At 32.9% G+C, this 22,033-nt stretch overlaps 1 long non-coding RNA gene across 1 annotated transcript in view; it reads left to right on the top strand.

Moving 5' to 3' along the window:
* LOC117106755 overlaps positions 1–8,176 on the top strand; it is a 66,451-nt gene extending 58,275 nt beyond the window's left edge. Inside the window, exons 5-6 of the long non-coding RNA XR_004445135.1 lie at positions 6,384–6,487; positions 6,940–8,176. This is a non-coding gene — a long non-coding RNA (uncharacterized LOC117106755). The remainder of the gene's footprint in view (positions 1–6,383; positions 6,488–6,939) is intronic.
* Positions 8,177–22,033: the final 13,857 nt, after the last annotated feature.

The raw sequence follows: 22,033 nt of genomic DNA, 5'->3' as shown, positions 1-22,033 counted from the left end.
GCTTTTTGTAATTGGTGAGAAAAATTATTTCTTTTGATATTATAATTGGAAATTGACAACTTAATTAAACATGCCAACAAAATACTAATTAATTCAAAGTATAGAATGTTATTTTGTTAAAGTTTTTACCTCAAAATTGATGGTGTATATCATATAATAGAAGCATTGGTGAAGCGTGTATGGTGAAGCATCTGAAGGTCGGGGTTTCAGAGCAGTCATTTCAAGATTAAGTTTGTGACTTTACTGAAGATTTTATTAAATAATTACTTCAAAGATGCTATATATAATATATAATATGAGTAAATGAGAAAAATTTACCACTAGAACTTTCCATTTATTACCTTACAATAAACTTATGCAACACAGTGGTGGATCCAGGGAGGATTCAGGGAGTTTGGACGAATCCCCCTCTGTGAAGAAACATAACAAAATACAACTGAGTCCTGGCTTACAAAAGGCATGCTATTACTAGGCTTTGTCCAACTAGTTTTCAATTGTATAAATAATACACACGGTTTTGGTTCGCTGTCATAATAATTTATGAAGGAAAGTGCATTCTTCAGGCCTATCGGTTCATCGGTCCATGGAATAAAGACTACATACCTACTACACAATGCTGTTCGAATATAATAATATATTAATTGCCTATGTCTTTTTTCCTCTATGTATAGGCCTAAAGAATAAGATAAAATTACCTGACCTTTTTTCAAGACGAGGAAAACCTTGAATTTTGAAGAATTAAAGGTCATTAAAAGACTCCTCAGAAGTCCGAAAAGCACATTTCCAGCCATCTAGGAATCAAAATTTTCCTGGGGGAGGACCCCTGAACTCGTCCTTTCATTTTGGGGTTTTTTGGAAACATTTTGAACCACCTCTTTTAAATCCTGGATCCACCCATGGCAACATATGATATATGCACTTTATTATACTCAAGGAGATCATAATGAAATCACATGCCTATTATGCTGAAAGAGGGAGGTCAATTTCACAGAAAGTCTGGTACCATGAGACAGGATACCCACAATTTCCTATCTGTACTGAGATTCCCATTCAGACATTCAAACGCCATAAATTTATGATTACAGTAGTCTTTTTAATCATTGAAATTCACGTACTGTAAGATCTATAAAAGAAAACAGTACTAAAAAGTAAATGACATGTGGGTTCCATTAGTTGGGGGAACTGATGGGAAAGAAAATACTGCCCCTCGAAATCACCTCAGCTGGGATCTCAAGGATTGTAAAAACTGTCACTTCTCCTCTTGGGTTATATAAATACCATAGCCCTCGGGTATATAAGCCCATCTTGGGTATTTAAACTGGTATATAAGCCCATCTTGGGTATTTAAACTCATTCCCTACTTTACACCCAAATTTATGGACCAGATTTTCTTGCTGATTTTACAAATGATTTTAAACAAAAATCAAAAATTAGCTTTTAATTGTTCAAAGCAGGGCTGAAAAATTACCTTTTAATTGAAAAAGGCTTATATTTAAGGAATCCCCTTTCCATTTAAGGCCCTATAAAAAATATTATTAGTTTATCATCCTATCTGGGCAGGAAAAGTGATGAGGGAGGGAGGTTTTTTTTTATTTTTTATTTTGCTAAAGCCAAATATCACCCTTGGGTTGTTTGCTGGTGCAGTGATATTCAAAGTAGAACATGATTTAGATAATGCAAACAATATTTACTAACTATTTAATATAATAAATGAAAAAAAATAAATAAAAAGAAATTTCTAAAAAAAATTTTTTAAAATTTTTTTTTTACCAGTACCATAAAAGACATGCGTGCGAGGGTGATAAACTAATAATTTTTTTTATTGGGACTAAATTCTAATTCTAAAAGGAGATTCAACTCCTGTAGACTTTGTCAATGTTTAACATGCTTTAATTTGTTTTGTTATGTGTAATTAATATATACTGTAATATAGACATTAGATTCAATGACTATTAATTGCATCAAAAATAATTGAATTGTAAAATCAATAGGCTAGCTAGGGGCTCTCCTCTTCAAATACTTCCATGATGACATCATCTCTTTTCTAACCAATCTGTTAACCAGTATGTGTATAGTGGTTTGCCATATAAATCCACCCTCCAACAATCAAAGAGAAACTTCCATTGCATATAAATCATCTTAAAAATCACTAAAATCAGATCTAAAGTAATATTCATCCTTGCTGTATGCTGCCCTTCTCAACGATCTGGACAAAGTTCACAAGGAGGTATCGGGAGCTCCGGTTATGTAACATCTATCAAAGTTAGATTTATTGATGTAATCAATTAATTTTATTGCTTTAAAGTGGAGCAGCAGCTTACATATTACAAATGCGTATCATTAGGCCTCTCTCCATTTATTTTTATACCTCCTTGATAATGACATTCAATACATGCAAATAGGTCTATCGTGAATTAACAGGGGTTATTTTCCGGGAGAATCTTACTTATTCGTGGAATACGCGGGAGATTTGGGACCCCTGTGTTCTAAAAATGTGCATTTGTAATTTTTTCTTTTGGAGATAATAAACAATGATAGGTGTATAATTATGGTCACAAAATAAACATTATATGCAGATAATCAACCATAATGATGATATCAGTCAATAGAAATAAAAGAAAAGGTATTAATTTAATAAGATGATCTATTATTCCAGATGTTACAAGAATAACTTCTTACTCATTATGCTACGAATTAATATAATAAACATTATGTTTTAATAAAACCGTATTCCCATCAATCTGGTGTCTTTTTTTATATAGTTGTTTGAGGACAAGTATTTAAAAAAAATTTATAATTGATCAGTGTGGCTGTGGTATTTTTTTCTATTGTTGTTATGCTTAGTATTGCTAAGTGTTATTTACATACCGAATAAAGCATAATAGAAACTAGAATTATTCCTTGGTTACCCTTTTTGGGTAAGACAAACATAACAATCAAACCACAAATTAATTCTAAGAACCCAAAACAATAACATGTTATTACATAAAACCACATGATAGGCAGACTTACATAAGGCCCAATAAAAAAAAAATAGTTTATCCCCCTATCTAGGCTGGAAAAGTGATGAGGGAGGGAGACTCTTTATTTTAAATTTTTATTTTGCTAAAGCCAAATATCACCCTATGGTTGTTTGCTGGTGCATTGATATTTGAAGTAAAAATACATGATTGAGATACATCAACAATATAATAACTTGGATTGGATTCATTTGATGTAAACACCAAGGATAACTGAAGAAGACATATTTCCAGTGGGGTCCTTCTGGTGGAGATTGGGCAGTACACCGGGAGACAATCCCCTACTCTTTTCCAAAGAGAGAGCAGCTTAGCTCAGTTGGCTAATCCGGTGGTAGCCACTGTGTGTGCGCTGAACCGTGGAGATCTGTAGGTCCCCGGTTCAATTCACATCGCTGCCTCTCTTTGTGTTTCAGCTAGAGGGCTGAAATACAAGTTACAATAGCGCACCGTCTTTCGGGTGAGACGTTTAAGCCGTTGGTCCCGTGTGCATTTATGACCCATGTGCACGTTAAAGAACGCATATACTCTTCGGAAAAGAGTAGGGGATTGTCTCCCGGTGGAAATAAGTCTTCTTCTAGACTTTTGTGGGCTATCCTTGGTGTTTATACCGAATAAATCCAATCCACATAGGACCAATGGCTTAAACGTCTCTTCCTAAAGAGGGTACGCTATTGTAATTTGCATTTCAGCCCTCTAGCTGAAATAAAAGAGCAGTGAGGGCAATTGAACTGGGGACCAAGAGATCTCCACGGTTCAGCGCACACACAGTGGCTACCACCAAATTAGCCGACTGAGCTAGTAACACTATTTACTAAAAAAATTTAAATTAAAAAAAAAATTCCTTTTTCAATACTATAGAAGACATGTGGGCGAGAGTGATAAACTAATATTGTTATTGGGCCTAATATTCTGTTAATGCATGATAATAATTGCAACTGAAACTCTAAATTTCTATATAAGGCATAGATATTACAATATTATTAGTAATTATTAAATGATGAGTTTTGAATTATCAAATATAAACTCAAATTGATTACTTTTTATATGAGAGCATATGATTATATGATTTGACATCAAGCATGGCCCTTATTTATATGGGCAAATCTGATATTTTTCACATGTAGCTTGATATAACTTTATGAATGCAAAAACAGGCTCATTCTTATTTTCTCTATAGTATACTGCAGGCCTACTAATATGAGGCTTGTCATCCCAAAACCAACATCAGTGACCATCAAATGAAAATAGACTTTTTAATATGTTCTTACTCTCTACATTATAAGCTTTAAAATGATGGGTCACTTACTGGAATCCACTTACAAATTTATAAATTTATGAGTAAACCTTTGGTACAGCCACGAGATCGCGACTGGACGGAACACTTTTGCCATCGGGAACCAGTCAGTATTGCACCCTCTCTGGCACTATTGAGAGGCCTTTTTCCTGTCATCTTTTAGAGCACAGTGCGATTTTGGTAAATAGTAGATCAAGTCCGTAATAATTTTCAGTAAAATAGGTAGCGCAAGTGTCTCATGTCTTGAAGTGGCTGCGGCACCCCCCTGTTTGGTTGGTATGCAAGTGAGCATTTACTTATTATATATTCGGCATATGGTACAGAGTAAAAAACACAAACAGGAAATACAAAAAGACAGGTTAGCGGCATGCCCAGAGAGAAAAATGGGCTGAAGCCCGACACCATAGGTGAATTCTCTATAAACCGCTAACCTGTAAAAGAACAATGAAAAACAAGTATTAAAAGATTTTTTTTTACATTTTATAAAATTTTTTTCAAAAAAAAAAAAAGAAAAAAAACAGTACATATAAATTCATCTATATAAAATATTGAAAGGATGTTAAAGATAAGCCGCAGACTACAATAGGGCAGAAGGTGTTAATAATTCTGCCTCGCTACAAACCATGGACCTATCTGACCCAATTGCGAAAGCCCCACCCCTAATTTGACCAACCAATCAGCATCACCGAAAACTGTCACCGATAGCGTGCAGTGATTGTATGGAAACCATGCTTAAGACTGTTACTACTGTTTGTCATCTAGAAACCTTCAAGTACCTTTTCTAATTCGTTACAAATCGAATGAGATTGAGATGAATATTATGAGTATTGACCTAAAAGCTAATTGTCTAAGGGCCTGTTCGAGCAAAAAACACCAACTGTATTCCGTGCTAGACACTATTTAATGTTTAGTGTAGTTTAGTTGTAGTAAAGCAGTAGTTTAATTGTAGTAAAGCACTGCCAAATAGTCCTGACTCTGTAAATCAAAATACAGTTATGAATTAGTATAGGTATCCACTAGCGTAAATATGGATTAAATATTAAGCTTATCTGAATCATATGATACCACAATGCCTTAACATGGATAAATCAAATCTTAAAGACTAAGCTGTTGAATTAGCTTTAAAGCTGCTGTTATAGGCCCAATAAAAAATGTTTAGTTTATCACCCCTGTGTGCATGTCTTCTATGTTACTGGGAAAAAAATGTAATTATTTATTTTATTAAATAGTTAGTAGATATTGTTTGCATTATCTCAATCATGTTTTACTTTGAATATCAATGCACCAACAAACAACCAAAGGGTGATATTTGGCTTTAGCAAAAGAAAAAATAAAAAGCCTCCCTCCCTCATCAGTTTTCCTAACCAGATAGGGTGATAAACTAATAATATTTTTATAGGACCTTAAATTGAACACCAAAGTGAAATACATTTTGTTAATAATAATAAATAACATTTTTATTGCGCAAAAGACAGTAAGTTTCAAAGCGTTTTCTATTCACAGTTCTGTAAACAATCAAAAGTAAAGATGTGCATTTTGAGTTTTTTTTTTAAATGCTGACAGATGCTGATGTGCAGATTTAAGAGTATTAATCATACTAATATTTTTATCATACAAAAAAAAAAAAGATTAGATTAGAAAAAAAAATGTTTGGTCTTAATGAGAGTTTCCCAGATCCTACAATTTCAATTTTCCATTATACTTTTTATTTTTATGATTTGTAGAAATGAAAATTGTTCACTATCAAGTTTTGCAACATATCTTAAAATCAGTGGGAACACTGCTTCAATTGGGCCCTCAAAATGGGAATGCTGGTGTCATATTATGATATTGACAAATTTACACATATTTGTCAGGTATAAAACTTAATACACTAGTGTGTACAGGAGCTACGCATTTTGGAAAAAGGATAAGGAAAAAAGAATTCTATTTTTTATTTGACTCAAGTAACACTGGACAAAATGGGAGCCAATTGCACATAGAGTTAGTATAGAACAATTGCCATGTACGGTACATTTGTCTAAAACTATTGCTATTTTTTAAAGCTTTATTTCCTTCTTGTCCAACAGTGAGTGAAATGACTATTACAGAATGGCGGTGGCAAGCTATGGGCTGACTCGTATACTTAAGTCGCTTTGGAGCCATGTTAAACTAAGTTCTGAGAAACATTCTGGTAAGTTTAAGTGACTATCATACTTGTTTTTATTTTCACCTAGATTGAAACTAATAATAATGACATGAATTAAAAATATATCACATACAAAGCAAACCAATGCTTCAAAGTTGGTTGGTAAATCAATTTAACATAAATACAGTGTATCTAGACTATATTTCTTTTTTGTTTTGCTATTATAATGTTCGAAAAGAGTCCTGGTTGTTCTGCTATAAGATTCAGAAAATCATACATTGGATCCAATGATAAATATTTATTAGGTTACTTTTTTGATGATATAAAGTCAAGTGTAAAATTGAGATGTTACTATTTATTTCTTGACGATCGTCTGCTATCTGCAAGGCTTAGTCATAAGTGCCTATATGACTAATATATAAGTCAATTGGTTTAATATAAGTCAATTGGTTGTTATACATATTTAATTGAGATCACTGACACTAACTATATTACAGGATTTGAACCCATGACCTTTGGAATGGAAGACAGACATATAGACCACCAACACTTCATGCAAGGAAATCAAATCCAACTTGTATGTTACCAGGATGTTAATTCAGTATTCAGTTTGTAATGGAGTATTAATTACTGTAAACATGGAGGTAATATTGGTGATGCATTCACAGCTAAATCAATAATTTAATTATCATGTATGCTATTTTTGGCCAGTAAATATTTTAATATCTGATATCTTTGGCAACAAGCTGCTGCATGCCCATATGATGTGCCTATATAATTACATTCATGATGTATTCAGTATTCAGTAACATTTATTCAAATCGAAAAATGTGAAAGTAAACAATTAATAGCTATAAATTATGATTTAGGAATCAGATTAGAAGTCAAAAACTTGTCTCAAAATGATCCCTTAACGAAAGATACCGCATTTAGGCATTTCACATGTTTTTGTCAAATGAAATTTGAGTCTTGACAGGGCTTTAACATTGGGCACATAGTGTCAGCTGCAAGATCATTGTTAAATTATTGTTATTTTATTAAATTGTCTTTGATAATGACTGCTCATCCAGAATCAGATGCCATGTTAGATAACATGACTAAATTAATTAATTAACAGAGTCTGTACAATTAACATTACGTTTGAAATGGAAGTTACATAGGTGTATTACACAGAATATTTTAAGCATTAATCTGTTGAATTTAATTACTGTCATATAGTAATTTATTGCTTTATTGTCACACCTCAGTTTCGCAATACAGGCAAATTTTCCACATGTTCTCAAAAGCAAAGCTGGTATTTCCAAATGCTAAATTAATACTTCTAAAATGAATTAAAAACAACACACTATATACATTGTAAACTAAGTAAAATGCAATAGAAATAAAGCCTTTTACCATTCAATTATAGAGAGCACAGGAAAGTAACTAATCTATTGCAAAACTAATCGTGATTGGTCAAACTCATTTAAGCATCATTGGTGTTAGCTCTGTGGCGGTAACTAATCTGGGGTCTGCAGGTAGCGTTAATAACGCCACGGAGGTGGTGTAAGTAATGCCACTGCCTACTTTACACACAACAGCGTACGTTAGGCCAGCCTTACGCCATGTGTGTGTGAACATACCCTTTGTTTCACAATTCAGTCTCTTATAACCTTTTGGCAGAATTATAATAACCCAGAAAACACAAAGGTTCATATGGTAGTTACATTCTTACGAGTACCATGAACAGGAAATAATGATGTATGTATATGTGTGTATGTGTGTATGTATATATGTATGTATGTGTGTACATATATGTATATGTGTGTATATATGTATGTATATATATATATATATATGTATATGTATATATATATATATATATATTTTAATATATATATATATTTTTAAAATTTGTAATTAAGTTTTTGCTCTCTTTGTTATTTTCTGCTTTTAAAATGTTTTTGTAGATAAGAACTGAACCACTTTGGAAATCGGTACTATGTATTGAAAGTGTATATTCAGTATAAAGAAAGAATAAATAAAATAAAAATAATCAAGACAATGATCATATATAAATTTAGATGTTTGCATCAGGAAATTTGACAGGAATGATGTTTTTGCCCTACCTGATGTACTACCATACTGAATGCTCAGTATGTTCCCAAATACTTGCAAAAGAATTACAAGTGATTCAAGTGGGAATTAACCCACTGAGGTCGTAGGTTTGATTCCCACTTCACAATTATTTTTGAAAGTAGAGAGCATTACTGGTTCATATAAATAATGTGTAGTTAACTGTAAGTGTAATGTAATTTTAGCTCCTTTTTGACTTACTTTTACTTACCTAATAATTATGAATATGAAGTGTAGATATATAAGATATACCATGGAAATATACAGTCTACATAATAATGTTTATTTTTGATGACCCAACTTTGTTTTTATATGTACTATGTTAATAATAGACAATGCTATTCCTAAATCCTAATTCTGATTAGATGTTATTATTGTACAGTATGTTTGGATTGGGACAATACAATCCAATCAAAACAAGGTATTTCTTCAAGACTGGTGTTACAATAGCCATAATGTACACAACAATATAAACTAATATACTATTTTTATTTTTATTTTATTTTATTGTTATTATTTTATTGTTATTTGCTTTTTCTCAGTTGGCCTATATTATTTCTCTGTAAAGTGCATAGGGGCAATGTGCAATATGCGCTATATAAATATAACATTATTATTATACATAGTCAAGAAAGTTCAACAACTCAACTAATCATTCTCAAAGATCAGACCATTTGCTATAACATCCGAGAATGCTGTTACTAGGCAACAGTCTTAATGGTTGTAAATCATATAGTTAATGAAATGTAAAACAACAATTTGGTAATTTATTATATATTCAGTTAAAGGTGATGTATTTATGCAATGTAAAACGTTGAATTGTTAGCTATCAGTGGGAATTAACCCACTGAGGTCGTAAGTTTGATTCCCACTTGTTAAGTGGGAATCAAACAAACAATTTCTAAGAATTAGTGTGCAAAATAATCATAATGAAAGTGGTTATTAGGCCAAATAAAAAAAATTACTCTTCAATAGATTTAAAAATGGTCTTTGTTGTATTTTTGTGGGAAAAACTTTTCCTACCGACCTACCCATTTTTTGGATCCCCCAGAAACGTGGCCAACACAAGAATTTTTTTTTGGCCTTATCAATAACCATTCATTTGTTCATCAATAGGTATAGATTGCTTCTTTTCAGACTTACTGGTACTTCAAGGCTCTAGCCACACTTGTTTATTAGTATTAAAGTTACTGAAGTTTAAGAAGAGAAATTATCTAATGCACCACAAAAGTTTGATACTCCTCCATTGTACAGTACTATTAATCTCCATTCAAAAAAGCTTGTGAGAATATGTCATAAAATCAAGTAGGGTTTAATAACCATTCATCTGTTCATCAATAGGTATAGAATTGATTCCTTTCAGACCTACATAGACATGCCACAACTGCTTATTTATTATAAGGTTTTAAGACTGACGTTATGAATAAATTATCTAATGTACCACATTTACCACACAAGTTTGATATTCCTCCATTGTACTATTAAGCTCTATTCAATTTTTAAATATTATTAATATCATGGGAATATTTTGAATAATCAAGCATTGCCTGTCATTTATTTGTTAATAGGTATATTAGACTCCTTTTGTGAATATGCATACAACGTATACTGTTCATACACGTGTGTATGTGTGTACATGCGCGTGTGTCGTTAATTACTTGATGCGAATGGGATGTTCACACCACCTATGCATTAAGTCTCAGTGTATAGTATTGGCTGATTTATTCATTTACTTATTTATTCAAAATATAACTGATGTGTTATTTACAGGCATTGCCTTTATAGACCTGAGAAAGGCATTTGACACAGTTAACCACACCATTTTATTGGAAAAGTTAAGAAACATAGGTTGTTCTTTACATGCTCTACAATGGTTTCAATCATATCTGTCAAACAGACAAAAAAGCATATCCTTTAATGGCAAAATATCACAACAAATGAATTTATGGGTAGGTGTACCCCAAGGTTCAATTTAAGGCCCTCTCTTCTTTCTTATTTTTATAAACGATCTCTCGCAAGTTATTTCCCATGGTAAAATATCATTGTTTGCTGATGATACCACACTATCTTTTGCTAATAGAAATGTTAATAATATTGAAAAAGCAATGTCAGAGGACATACACAAAATTTGTTTGTGGATAAATAAAAATAAATTATGTATAAATATTGAGAAAACTAAAATTATGCTTCTGGGTACAAACCGCCGATTATCAAATCAAAACTTTAAAATTGATGTAAATGGGAATGAATTCGAAAGAGTTTACAACTATAAATGCCTTGGTGTAATTATTGACGATCAATTATCTTGGCATGATCATGTTAAGTCTGTATCTAAAAAAGTGTTTGCAACTCTTTCAATCCTAAAGCGTCTAAAACCTTTTATTAACCAGTCTACTTTAAACCAACTTTACCTTTCACTTGTTCAACCACATTTTGAATAATGTAGTACTGTGTGGTCAAAATGCTTTCATAATGATCTTGACAAATTGACCAGACTCCAAAAACGTGGTGCAAGATTAATATTAAATTCAAATATTCTAACACCCTCTAAAGAAATATTTATGTCACTTGGTTGGTTACATTTAAGTGATATATTTGACCTAAAACGGTCATCTTTAGTATTCAAGTGTTTAAATGACAATGTGCCCGAATACCTTAAATCATATTTCAAACTTACTAATGAAAATCATAATCACTTTACAAGAAATAGTTGAAAATCCCTTTCACTTGACAAATGTAAAACTGAATATTATAAGCATTCTTTTAAATGGCAAGGTGCAAATCTGTTCAACAGTTTAAATGATGTAACAAAGTCATCAAGTAATTTAAATGTTTTTAAAAGCAACTTTAAGGCATCATTAGTGTAAGATTAATTATCTTTTATTGTATGTACTTAAATGTGTAAATTTTTAGTTAAGTTTCTGTTGTCTAAAAATATTTTGTACCCAGGGCCCCAAGGGAGACCAGTCTATTTGACTTTGAAATATTGAGAATAAATAAATAAATAAAAATGTGTATGGGTCTTAATAATGATATAAATGCAGTTTTGTTGACACAAAACATTCTGTCTGAGTCTGGGTGGGTCTGCAGTGCATTAGTTATGATGGAGGACCAGTTTGGGAAATTCAAAGGGGGGAGGGGGGTTTTGCCAGAAAAGAGGGGAGTTTGCTAAAAAAATGGGGTTTGCCAGAACCATAAAACACAGAACCATAAAACACTGGCTACAGGCTTGTTATTAAATAGACTCTTCAACCTCACTAAAAAGCAAGACTGTTCATTTTCTATCTTAGCTTTATGATGTAATGATAGTATCCCATCATTCCTTCAAATGGATTTAGTCTTGCAAGCTGGAGAAAGTTTAGAAAGTGTGTACATGCCTGCAAGCGGAGAGCAGACAAAAAACATGAGGCTATGTAATTTAAAGCCCCATTCCCGACAAAATTTTATTAAAAAAAGGGGTTTTTTTTAGAAAAAACACATTTTTTAGAAAAAACACATATACATATTAATTAATTACTATAAAAATATTGGCATACATTTTAGTTTTATGCAAAAGAATAAAAAAAATGAGAAATACAGACTATTTGCCAGGAATGGGGGCTTTAAGGGCTTACATGATCAGCATCTTGCTAGATGGTTCATTATGTTAAAATATGCTTCAATAAATACATTTTTTCTTAATTTATTTATTGCATCCAACAGTGTAAAACATCAATAAAACAGGATGGATAAAATACAATATATTATCATAAAATAAATGGAAAAAGATTATATGAAAGTTAGGTATTAAAGTTGACTAATTGTATTAATGTAAATAATCAACATACAACCAAACCGATGTGCACTCAGTCTTGTTTATATAATTATTAGAGAATCCAAGAACCATTCAGGTAAACAGAATTCATCCTGGTGAGAAGCTTGTGAGCGTCTATTGTAATACTACAGATGTAGATGCAGTCTCAGTAATGTGGAGTGCGGTACATGAGGATTGTATATGTGGTGTTGGGATTGGTGTGGGTGTGACAGAGTGAGTGATGGTAGCTGAAGTATTTATAAAAAAAATTGCCTTTATTTTACAAATAAAATATTAAATATTAATTTTTGGTGGAACTTTTACTATGAGTTTATATAAAAAATCAAAAAGGGCACTCTTCAAAAGGGGCACTCCATGCGATTACAGTTATCAGGGAAATTTGTGGCGATTTATGTGGTAGTTTTTTTATAGAGCATTTTTTATAGAGCAACCCTCAGAGGATTAAAAAAGATTTATTTTATTAACTCTATTTTATTCCTCCATGGGTAGTATAATTGCGCTGTTAAATTCGGCATTAAATCATATCATTTATTATAATGTATAGACCATTTCATAAAACAGCGCTGCCAACAGCTCGCAACTCACTGGGGGACTTCCAGCAGCCTAGCCTGAGCAGCCTGCTAGTTACGAATAGAGCATCCCGCAGCAGATAGCACTGCTAGACCTTTGCTATAGCAGCAGTAGACAACAGATACCATCTTGCTAATTACTTTAATTACTGTATATGTAAACATTGAAATAGCTTTTCAAGACTTAGACTTGTTTTTAAAGTAAACATTTCGTGTTTTTTTTCATTTTAAAATACTTGGACTTGTAATTTAGTTTAATCATTGATTTAACAATAATAATAATTTATTTACTTATATTGTGCAAATTCCATAAAAATATGTTCAAATGATGCATTACAGAAGAAAAACGTCAAAAGAGATTAAAATTGACAATTCAATACTATATAATCCATGAAGGTAAGTATGTAGAGCGAAATGCTAGGCCTCTGAAAGTCCCCCAGTGGTAGTTGCCAGGTTATCGGAAATTTTCATTTCAAATTTCGCAAAAATGGTGTATATACAAAAGGTACAAAGACTATATTACATTCAGGAGAAGCTCCAGCAAAATTTTATTACAACTTAAAATCATTACCCAATACTTCTGGGTGGAGACAATTTAACGTACCTTGAGCTACAGTACTGTACATGTTTCAACATCTGTTACTAGCTGGTATATTCTTTGAAACAAGAGCGACCACTCACTAGTCAGCGCGTTCCTCCACGTTAAAATACTGTACAGACGCAAGTTATTATATTGCATTTTTTGGAAGAGCTAATAAGATAGAATTTTTAAATAATTAGAATGTTCATTTGTACAAAACAAATTATTATTCAGAATGTTCATTTGTACAAAATCAAAATATCCTAAAAAAAAAAAAAAAAAATTGAATTTCTTTAAATTGAAAAAAAAAATTGAATACCAAGATGCTATTCAAACTTACCACCCTAAGTTCAGTTAGAACACACCCTTAACCGACTGTGCCATCCATGTGACATGCTCTATTAGTGGTAACTACGGGCCTGTTTCTGCTGCCAGAAAATACCTGTATAATACAGGTATTTTAAAATACCGGTATTTTTTTTTGTAGTAGAAACGGGCCATCCTAAGAAATACAGGTATTTCTGTACCACTTAAAAAATCGCTATTGATTGAGGGTACGTACCGGTATTCAGGAATGTGTAACGGTATTCACAGTCTCTAAATTCAGCTGCAACACAAAATACCTGTATTGGTGACCCTCGGAATGACCCCGATACGACCTTTTTCTCTCTGCTAGCCTAGCCAGCGCGAAGGTACAAAATACTGTCTGTAGGCCTAGTGAAAAGATGTGGACTGAAGAGATAACTCGTTTTTTGGTTCTAGCGTGGGGCGAAGAAAAGATTAATGGGAAGTTCAGTGGCACAAAACGAGATCCCAGCAATGATGTTGTCAGCAATCGCCTTCTTCGCCTTTGCAAAATCCACATAAACTTTCGATATCTTGGCGGTTCGGAATAATGGACCGAACAGTTGCCATTCCAACGACCATTTGCTAGCATCGACAAAATTACCGATACTAAAATAATAATATTTTTAGCTGTATCGCTAACATCTTCGAATTTTTGTGCAGTTACGGTGGAGTTGTTGTTGATAGTATCGTCAAAGGTCAATTCAAACTTCTGCTTCGCGAATGGCCTTTTGAGTAACAATGACGAAATTCCGTCGTGTTTTTGACAGAAACCAGACACAACCACCCATTAGAAAATAGGGTTAGGGTTAGGTACCGGTTCGGTACCGGTATTATACAGGTATTTTGTATACCTGTATTATTCCTGTATTTTTGGGATTTGTAGCAGAAACATGCCCTATGTATTGTTGGAGTACCCAAATGCCAATTGAACTAGGTCAGCTGCAGATCGAACTCAATGATTACGTTTTTCCTTTGGTTGATCACACTAAATTAAAACAAAATTGCAAAAAATATTGGTATATAATATATAGACTGGCATCTTTTCTTCCCAATTATATTCTCCGCACTCTCTATTGTTCCACTGTTCTTCCATACTTGTCATACTGCAATATTGTATGGTGTAACACATTTCCATCTAATCTAAATAACCTTCAAACACTCCAAAAGAAAATCGTACGAATAATCTCTGGCATCCCACCAAGAACTAGTACAGGGGCCTTAAATTTGTCTTAAGTCCATTTTTTTGCTTAAGTCAAATTTATCCATATTGCTTGGCTTAAAAATTGCTTAAAATTACAAAGTTGATTGTACGTTGGCGCCATCTAAGACGATTTTTAAGCCAAGATTTTACTAAGATTGGATAATATATCAGCTTAAGATATTTATAAGGGACATCTTAACTTTTTTTGACTTAAGCTAAGCTAAGATTAATAAATCCCGGGCCAGATCCCTTATTTCATTCTCTAACATTATTAAAACTTAATTGATTAATTAATTAATTGACTTCAACAGTGTTCTTTTGTATATAAAAGCTTAAACTCCATTCTTGCATCTCATTTATGTTCTATATTTGCACCTAATAACGAATTACATGACTATAGTACCAGAATCTCAAATAAACTCCACATTCCCAAACACAAAAAAAACTTCATTTCAACATATTATAAGATACACTGGACCTAAAAAATACCATCCAAAAAAATTGTTATTTCTAAAGTGAAAAATTATTTAATCAATAATAATATTGATTAAATAATTTTTCATATGTTAATTGATATTTTATTATTTAACAGTTTATTTAACAGTAGCTTTAGTTTTTTCCTTATAATTCCAATATAAATGTATTTTTATAATAATTTTCATATATATATTGAAATGCTCTATTGTCATTATTATTATTATCATTAAAAATGTTTGTTATTTGTCTTTTTTTTCTTTTTTTCAATACTTATCTTATTTATTTGTTACATTTCAAAGAAGATTGTAATTCACATTTTGAAGGAAATAAATGTTATTTTTGAATTGAAATTGAATGTACAGCCCTTGCTGAAACCCCTGTTTTGTTTTGTAGGTGTATGGGGGACCCTGAGGTCCAACTAAAAAAAGAGCAATGAATGATTGTTGGAAAATTACTTCTAGTTTATGTGTACAAAATTTTCTGCACATCCGATCAAAGCTGGCGACGTTGAGATTTCTCATATTTAGCTTAAAATGGGTAAAATTTTAAATAAATGGGTCCACATTTTCACGTAAAATGGGTCCACATTATTTATATTTACACGTAAAGTGGGTCCAACCTGATATTGTCCCACACTGTTTGAAAATCCTGGCTACAGCATTTGCTGGACACTTTTAAAGTTCTGGTAACAAGAACAAGAACAGCAGTGAGAGTCTTGGACCCAAAAATATTTTATCCTCAATTCGTTTATTCATGGGTTACAGTGTCTACACTATATCTAATCTACCTGATACCTTTTGGCCTAACATGCATTTTATACATTTATATTTTATATATTTTATATTAGTGAATGATGCAATAATCTCCCAAGGCTCTAAACAAGTCAACTGGGAATTTCCTAAATGCTTACACTAAGTTATTCTCCGAGTGCTGCCACCTTATTACCTGTTATCAATTTTTTTTTTAATGAAATGAATATCCATTGGTTTGTACTTGATTGTTTCCAATTGTTTGTGAATGTTCCAGGCCTACTTAGCACATAAATTTAGAATATTTAATTAATATACTAAAATTGTGCATTGCGACCCATGGTTTTAGAACTGCTGCACTATACCTTAGGTAAATTGAACCTTGAGTTTACTTTAAAACACAAGTAACATAATGTATTATTTATTTTACGGTATTGTACTGTAAATAGTAAAATATACAATAGCGTACAGTATTTACAAATATTTTCCAATAGTAGACTACTGTAAAAAATCGGCTTTCCAGTACTTTATTGTTTTTATTGAGCATGATGGGATAGTTTGGTAATCAGATGCTGGTTTCCTTTTGAGCTCAAACTCAATTGGATCGGTCGGTGACCACGATAACCATGCTCGCTATTCCAAGGTTAGTAATTGTATTCTTTCGAGTTGTAAATTAAAAATATCAGGAACCTATTTCTACTACAGTAGTGACTGATTAACAATATTCACAATATACCTTATTTTTACTCTAGACACCTAAAATGATAGAAAAAGGCTCGTTAGGCGGTGTCTCTTCCGGTACTAGGCTACAGCAGCAGCATCACATTGCCGCGGTGCGGTTATCGCCTCAGGCTCAATCAAGAGGGATTCTTATTGGCCTATTTTTTGCACGAAATTTAGAAACTTGATTATTCAAACAATCTTTGACACTTTTTTTTGTACTAAATTTAGAAACTTGATTATTCAAACAATCTTTAATATGGGTAAATAATACACTTTATTGTATGATTACATGTAGCAGACACCTGTAAAAACATGTCGATAGGTGGTAAAAAAGTAACATTGTTGTTTACAGAGGGCGCTATAGATATGACGTTATTTATAGTTTGTTTACTACTTCTTAGGGTAGGCACACTCTACGTATGTACGTTGGTATGCTAATGAGAACATCACTAGCCTGGCATCATACCTCTAGACCACCGAGCTTGTGCCTGATGGCCAGGATTGAATTCGAGTCCAAGTAAGCAAAGGGTACTGCAGTGTTGATAGTAATTGTTATTGTCATGATGGAACAGGCAATAACTGGATTTGCGTCAGGAGATGTATGTGTATTTTTTTTTGTTTTTTGCCCTACATGAGATGGAAATGTACAGAATACTCTGTATGTTTGAAAACAATCGCGAAAAAAAAATCGCAAGTTGTTCTCGGGTGGTATTGGACGAAAGCACAATGTTAAAAACAATTTACAGACAAATAAAATACAATCATCCTCAAAAGCCTTCACCTAGATATGACTTTATGACAATGCATTAAAAAACAACCCAATTAAATATTACTTTTCCTTAATTTGGCCTACTACGAATTTGTTTCCTATTCACAGGTGTAATTTTACATTGCAGTAGCGGATTCAAGGGGCCCATCACAATATGAAGTCTTTTAACGCCAACATAATGTCAATGGCTGCCAAATGTCTGAAATCAGACGGCTACAAGTACCAGTACCAGCAGCCCACCCCCTAAATTTATCAAAAATATTTTTTTTAATGGAGAAAAAAAGTAATTTATTATGTTCAAATTTAAGCTTGATAGTGCCATTTCTAGCCATCTGGACATGCCATAATCATAGATTTTCATCTCAGCGCTAACCATGGAGAGACTGAGTAGTATAGACCTTTGAAAGTCCTTTTCTTTTTTAAATTCCTGGATCAACCACTGTATTTGTAGGGAGACAAAGATGGGCCCTTTAATGTATCAACAGTATACAATTTTTTTCTTTATCAACTCAAACCAATTACTGTAGGTCCATTTTTTATTAGGCTATTATTTTTGGAATGTTTAAATCAATATCAAACAATCTTGTTGTGATTGTGGTTATAATGTTTATGTTGCCCAAACCACATCACCCAAACTTATGCCATATAGAATTTTACCATCAGTGAGTTTGTCAAGGAAAATATGTGAAGCTCCTACCTAATGCAATCAAACTGCTGTTCACTCACAATTTCCAAAGATAAACCTTTATAATAGTTTGGTGGGTAAAGTGCGGCCCGCCAGTGATTTTGTTTTTGCGGCCAACTGAGCATAAATGGGTCATAAAACAGTTGAAAGTTTTTGGAAGTGCACTGAAACATCTAAGCTTGGGTGCGGCCCTCAGAGTTGAATCAAAAATTCACTCTGGCCCTCTCTGGCCTTCCGACCAATTTTAATGCTCATTGGTTTAGTGCTTTAATTCAGGCTCATCCCAGCTCAGATAAAATTTACTTTGTTTTAAACTATAGCTGTATTTTTTAATCACTCACTTTACGTTTAATTGATATTTGTGTCTATGCCCCATGGGGCTTGATATGTTAGCATCTAGCAATAACAGGGGCGTAGAGTAGGGGTGCGGCTGCACCGCCTTTCACCCCACCCCCCCAAAAAGGCAAAATATTTCCACTGGTGTTAGGCTAAAGCTTAGGCATGCCTAGTACTAAAATAGAAAATTTGCAGAGCAACAAGTAGAACTCGAATAGTTAGACCATCAGAAGTACACATATAATCCTATGATATGCCTAGTCGTAAAACAAAATAAAAACTAATTTTTATCCCAAATGTGAATAAACACTACAGTAATTCGAAATAAATACAGTGTATTCTTTTCCTTCATTATTGTTTATGTGCCGCACTAATATGCCCTCATACTTGTACCACCGTTGTTTATTCCCGCTAGGCCTTGTGTATTCAACCTTCATAAGCTGGTGGCCAGTTTCAAGTTCTTAAGACAAGCGGCGGGCCAACATACTTTTTTTTCCAATGACAGCCCCACCCATTCCCATTTTAAAAAAAATTAAGGTGTTGCAGTGGAATATCGAATAGACAAGGAACTGACTCTAAACAAACTTGCATCCCCAGTTATATACTATTAGAAATATTTGAGCACCAATAGGAGACCACTACCTCAGCCCCACCATGTTTGGGGCTTAGGTAAGCAAGTTTTTAAAATAAACATAACAGATGCATGGAAATGGCCCTCTTACAGTATTATATACTTTATTCCAAAATACAAATAAAGTTGTTACAGCTATAGATTTTAACTAAAATGTTTTCAAATTTTTAACTTAGAATGTTTTCTAGGATAAAATAAATATAAAATACTTGGGTCATTATTCCTATTAATTCTAACGTTTTCCTGTATGCCTAAAATTATGAGATTAAGTAGGCAAACGCATTTTACTCATGTGAATGTTGTCTCCACTTCTATAGCAAATTCTTTTGCAACAGTACACGAAACATCAATGCATGAATGAAATGCACCAGGGGATTGAATTACAACGAAATAGGCATGGAATAACGACGGTGTAACATACACGTTCAAAGAGGAAGCCATGAAAGGCACCAGGGAATTCAGATTCAACATAGTGCGGCATGGAATACCGACAGATTAACATACTCATGTGTAGAGGATCGGAAGCTATGAATGAAAAGCACCAGGGAGTTGACACACACATTATTAAATCACTTCAAGATGTAGATAATTTCTAGGTTTCTATGATGAATAAAAATGGCACAATCATTACTAGTACATTGGCAGTCCTTTAAATTAATATTTTTACTCTAAAGTATTTAAAGCCCCATTCCCGGCAAAATTTCAGTTTTTAAGAAAAATCTAATTTTTGTATAATGTTATAAAGATTTATAAATATAATACGGAATTGCTAGTTTAACTGAATTTAGACATTCTAAGAATGAAAAAAAATGTAAAATAAGACTGAAATTTGATTTTTTGTGTTCCACACAAAAAATAAATGCGGATGAATTTTTCATGTTGATTTTGCGATAGGTCGTGAGAAGAAATATCGTAGGTGCCAAAAACATTAGCCTATCCAACGCTGCTAGGCTAGGCCTAGCCTTACCTTGATTTAGGTTCTGTTATCACACATAAAAACGGCCGACATGATATTTTCCGTTGCTAGTATTGAAACTTGTGAATATAATATTTCACAAGAATTATTTCAAATTTGTTAAAAAACTGATTCTGACTGAGATTTTGACACTTAAACAAACATATCTCAGCCTAACCGAATGACCGCATTGTGCGAGATGCGAAGTACAAAAATTAATCTCATTAGAGAGGGCGCACTTTATTGATTATATAAAGTATACATAAAAGTGAGAGTATTCTAGTGGATGCGTTCTACAACCTCTGAATTTGCCTAGTAATGATGAATTCGTCGAGAAAATGGTAATATTTTATGAGAAATAGTCTGTATTTCTCATTTTTTTTATTCTTTTGCGTAAAACTAAAATTCATGCCAATATTTTTCCATGATTTATAATAATTGAAGTAATGCAAATGCATATTTTCTAAAAAAAAGTCAATTTTTAGTGAAATTTTGCCGGGAATGGGGCTTTAAATTCATAAATAAATAAATATTTACATACTATCATTTAGAGCATTTTTTCATGCAAAAAACAATATTAGCAGATATTAGTAGATTTAAAGAATGTTTTTCGTTTCCTTTCCAGGTCCTTTTGTGGCCTATTATTCTGTAAGCACAGGCTTGGCCTAGATATGATTTTGTGGGTGGTGATAATTTTTTGTGAGGCCTTTACCTCTGCCAAGGAGGTTATCAGGCCCGTAGCCAGGTTCTTCCAAGGGGGGGGTTTTCTAGGCGTGAGGTCCGCAGTCGAAGCCCCGGTGGGGTCGGCGAAATCCCCAAAAGCAAGAGGATATTTGTGCTTTATGGGTCTAAATAATGGTATAAAGGCAGATATGTTTGAAAATGTCTGTGCCTGGGTAGGTCTGCAGTGCATTAGTTGGGTTGGAGGACTTATTTGAGAAATTTAAAGAGAGGGTTTTGCCAGAAACGAAGGGGGTTTGCTAGAAAAGGGGGTTCTCCCGAACCATGAAAAACCCCTGGATATGGGCCTGCGTTATGTATTCACTTGTTTGTCAGTTTATTAGCAAGATGACAAAAAATTAAGGAATGGATCATCATAAAATTTTAAGGTCACAGAATTTTTATGTTTTTTTTTTTTACCCTGAAGCATTGTTTGGTATTCAGGTACACAGGGTGTAAAATAATAGAATCGGGAATAATTGGGATGCTAAGACTACCACGTCACTGTAGTGCTAGTGGTACATACGTCAACAACAATATACCATCATTCTATGAATCAATCAAATCAAATTTGAATTAAGTTAAATTGAATTGAATTAAATTGAATATCATGTTGTTGGGCTTGGTCTGGGAAGATCCCAGTGGGATATAGAGCTATGTGTTTTGATGTTCTTACCTCAGTCAATTTTTTGGGGGAAAAGTGCTAAAAAAAAAAAAAAATTTTATAAGGTCAAGTAAAAAAAAAAACATGTTTCACGTCCGGCTTTTTTTTTAAATTGAGGAAGAGGCTTTTTTATTTTTTATTTTTCAAAATGGCCGCCATTCTACAGACTTGTTGACATTTCCCGTCTAGTTTTGTTCAACATACAAAAAGAAATCACACAAGATTAGAAGCTGTATACTGTTTATTTGGCAAGAG

The sequence above is a fragment of the Anneissia japonica genome, unplaced genomic scaffold (assembly GCF_011630105.1).
Source record: "Anneissia japonica isolate Jap-2015-1 unplaced genomic scaffold, ASM1163010v1 scaffold287739_len226637_cov155, whole genome shotgun sequence".
Classification (NCBI taxonomy): Eukaryota; Metazoa; Echinodermata; class Crinoidea; order Comatulida; family Comatulidae; genus Anneissia; species Anneissia japonica.
The sequence above is the reverse complement of the archived record's forward strand: the minus strand, read 5'-3'. Positions and strand labels throughout refer to the sequence as shown.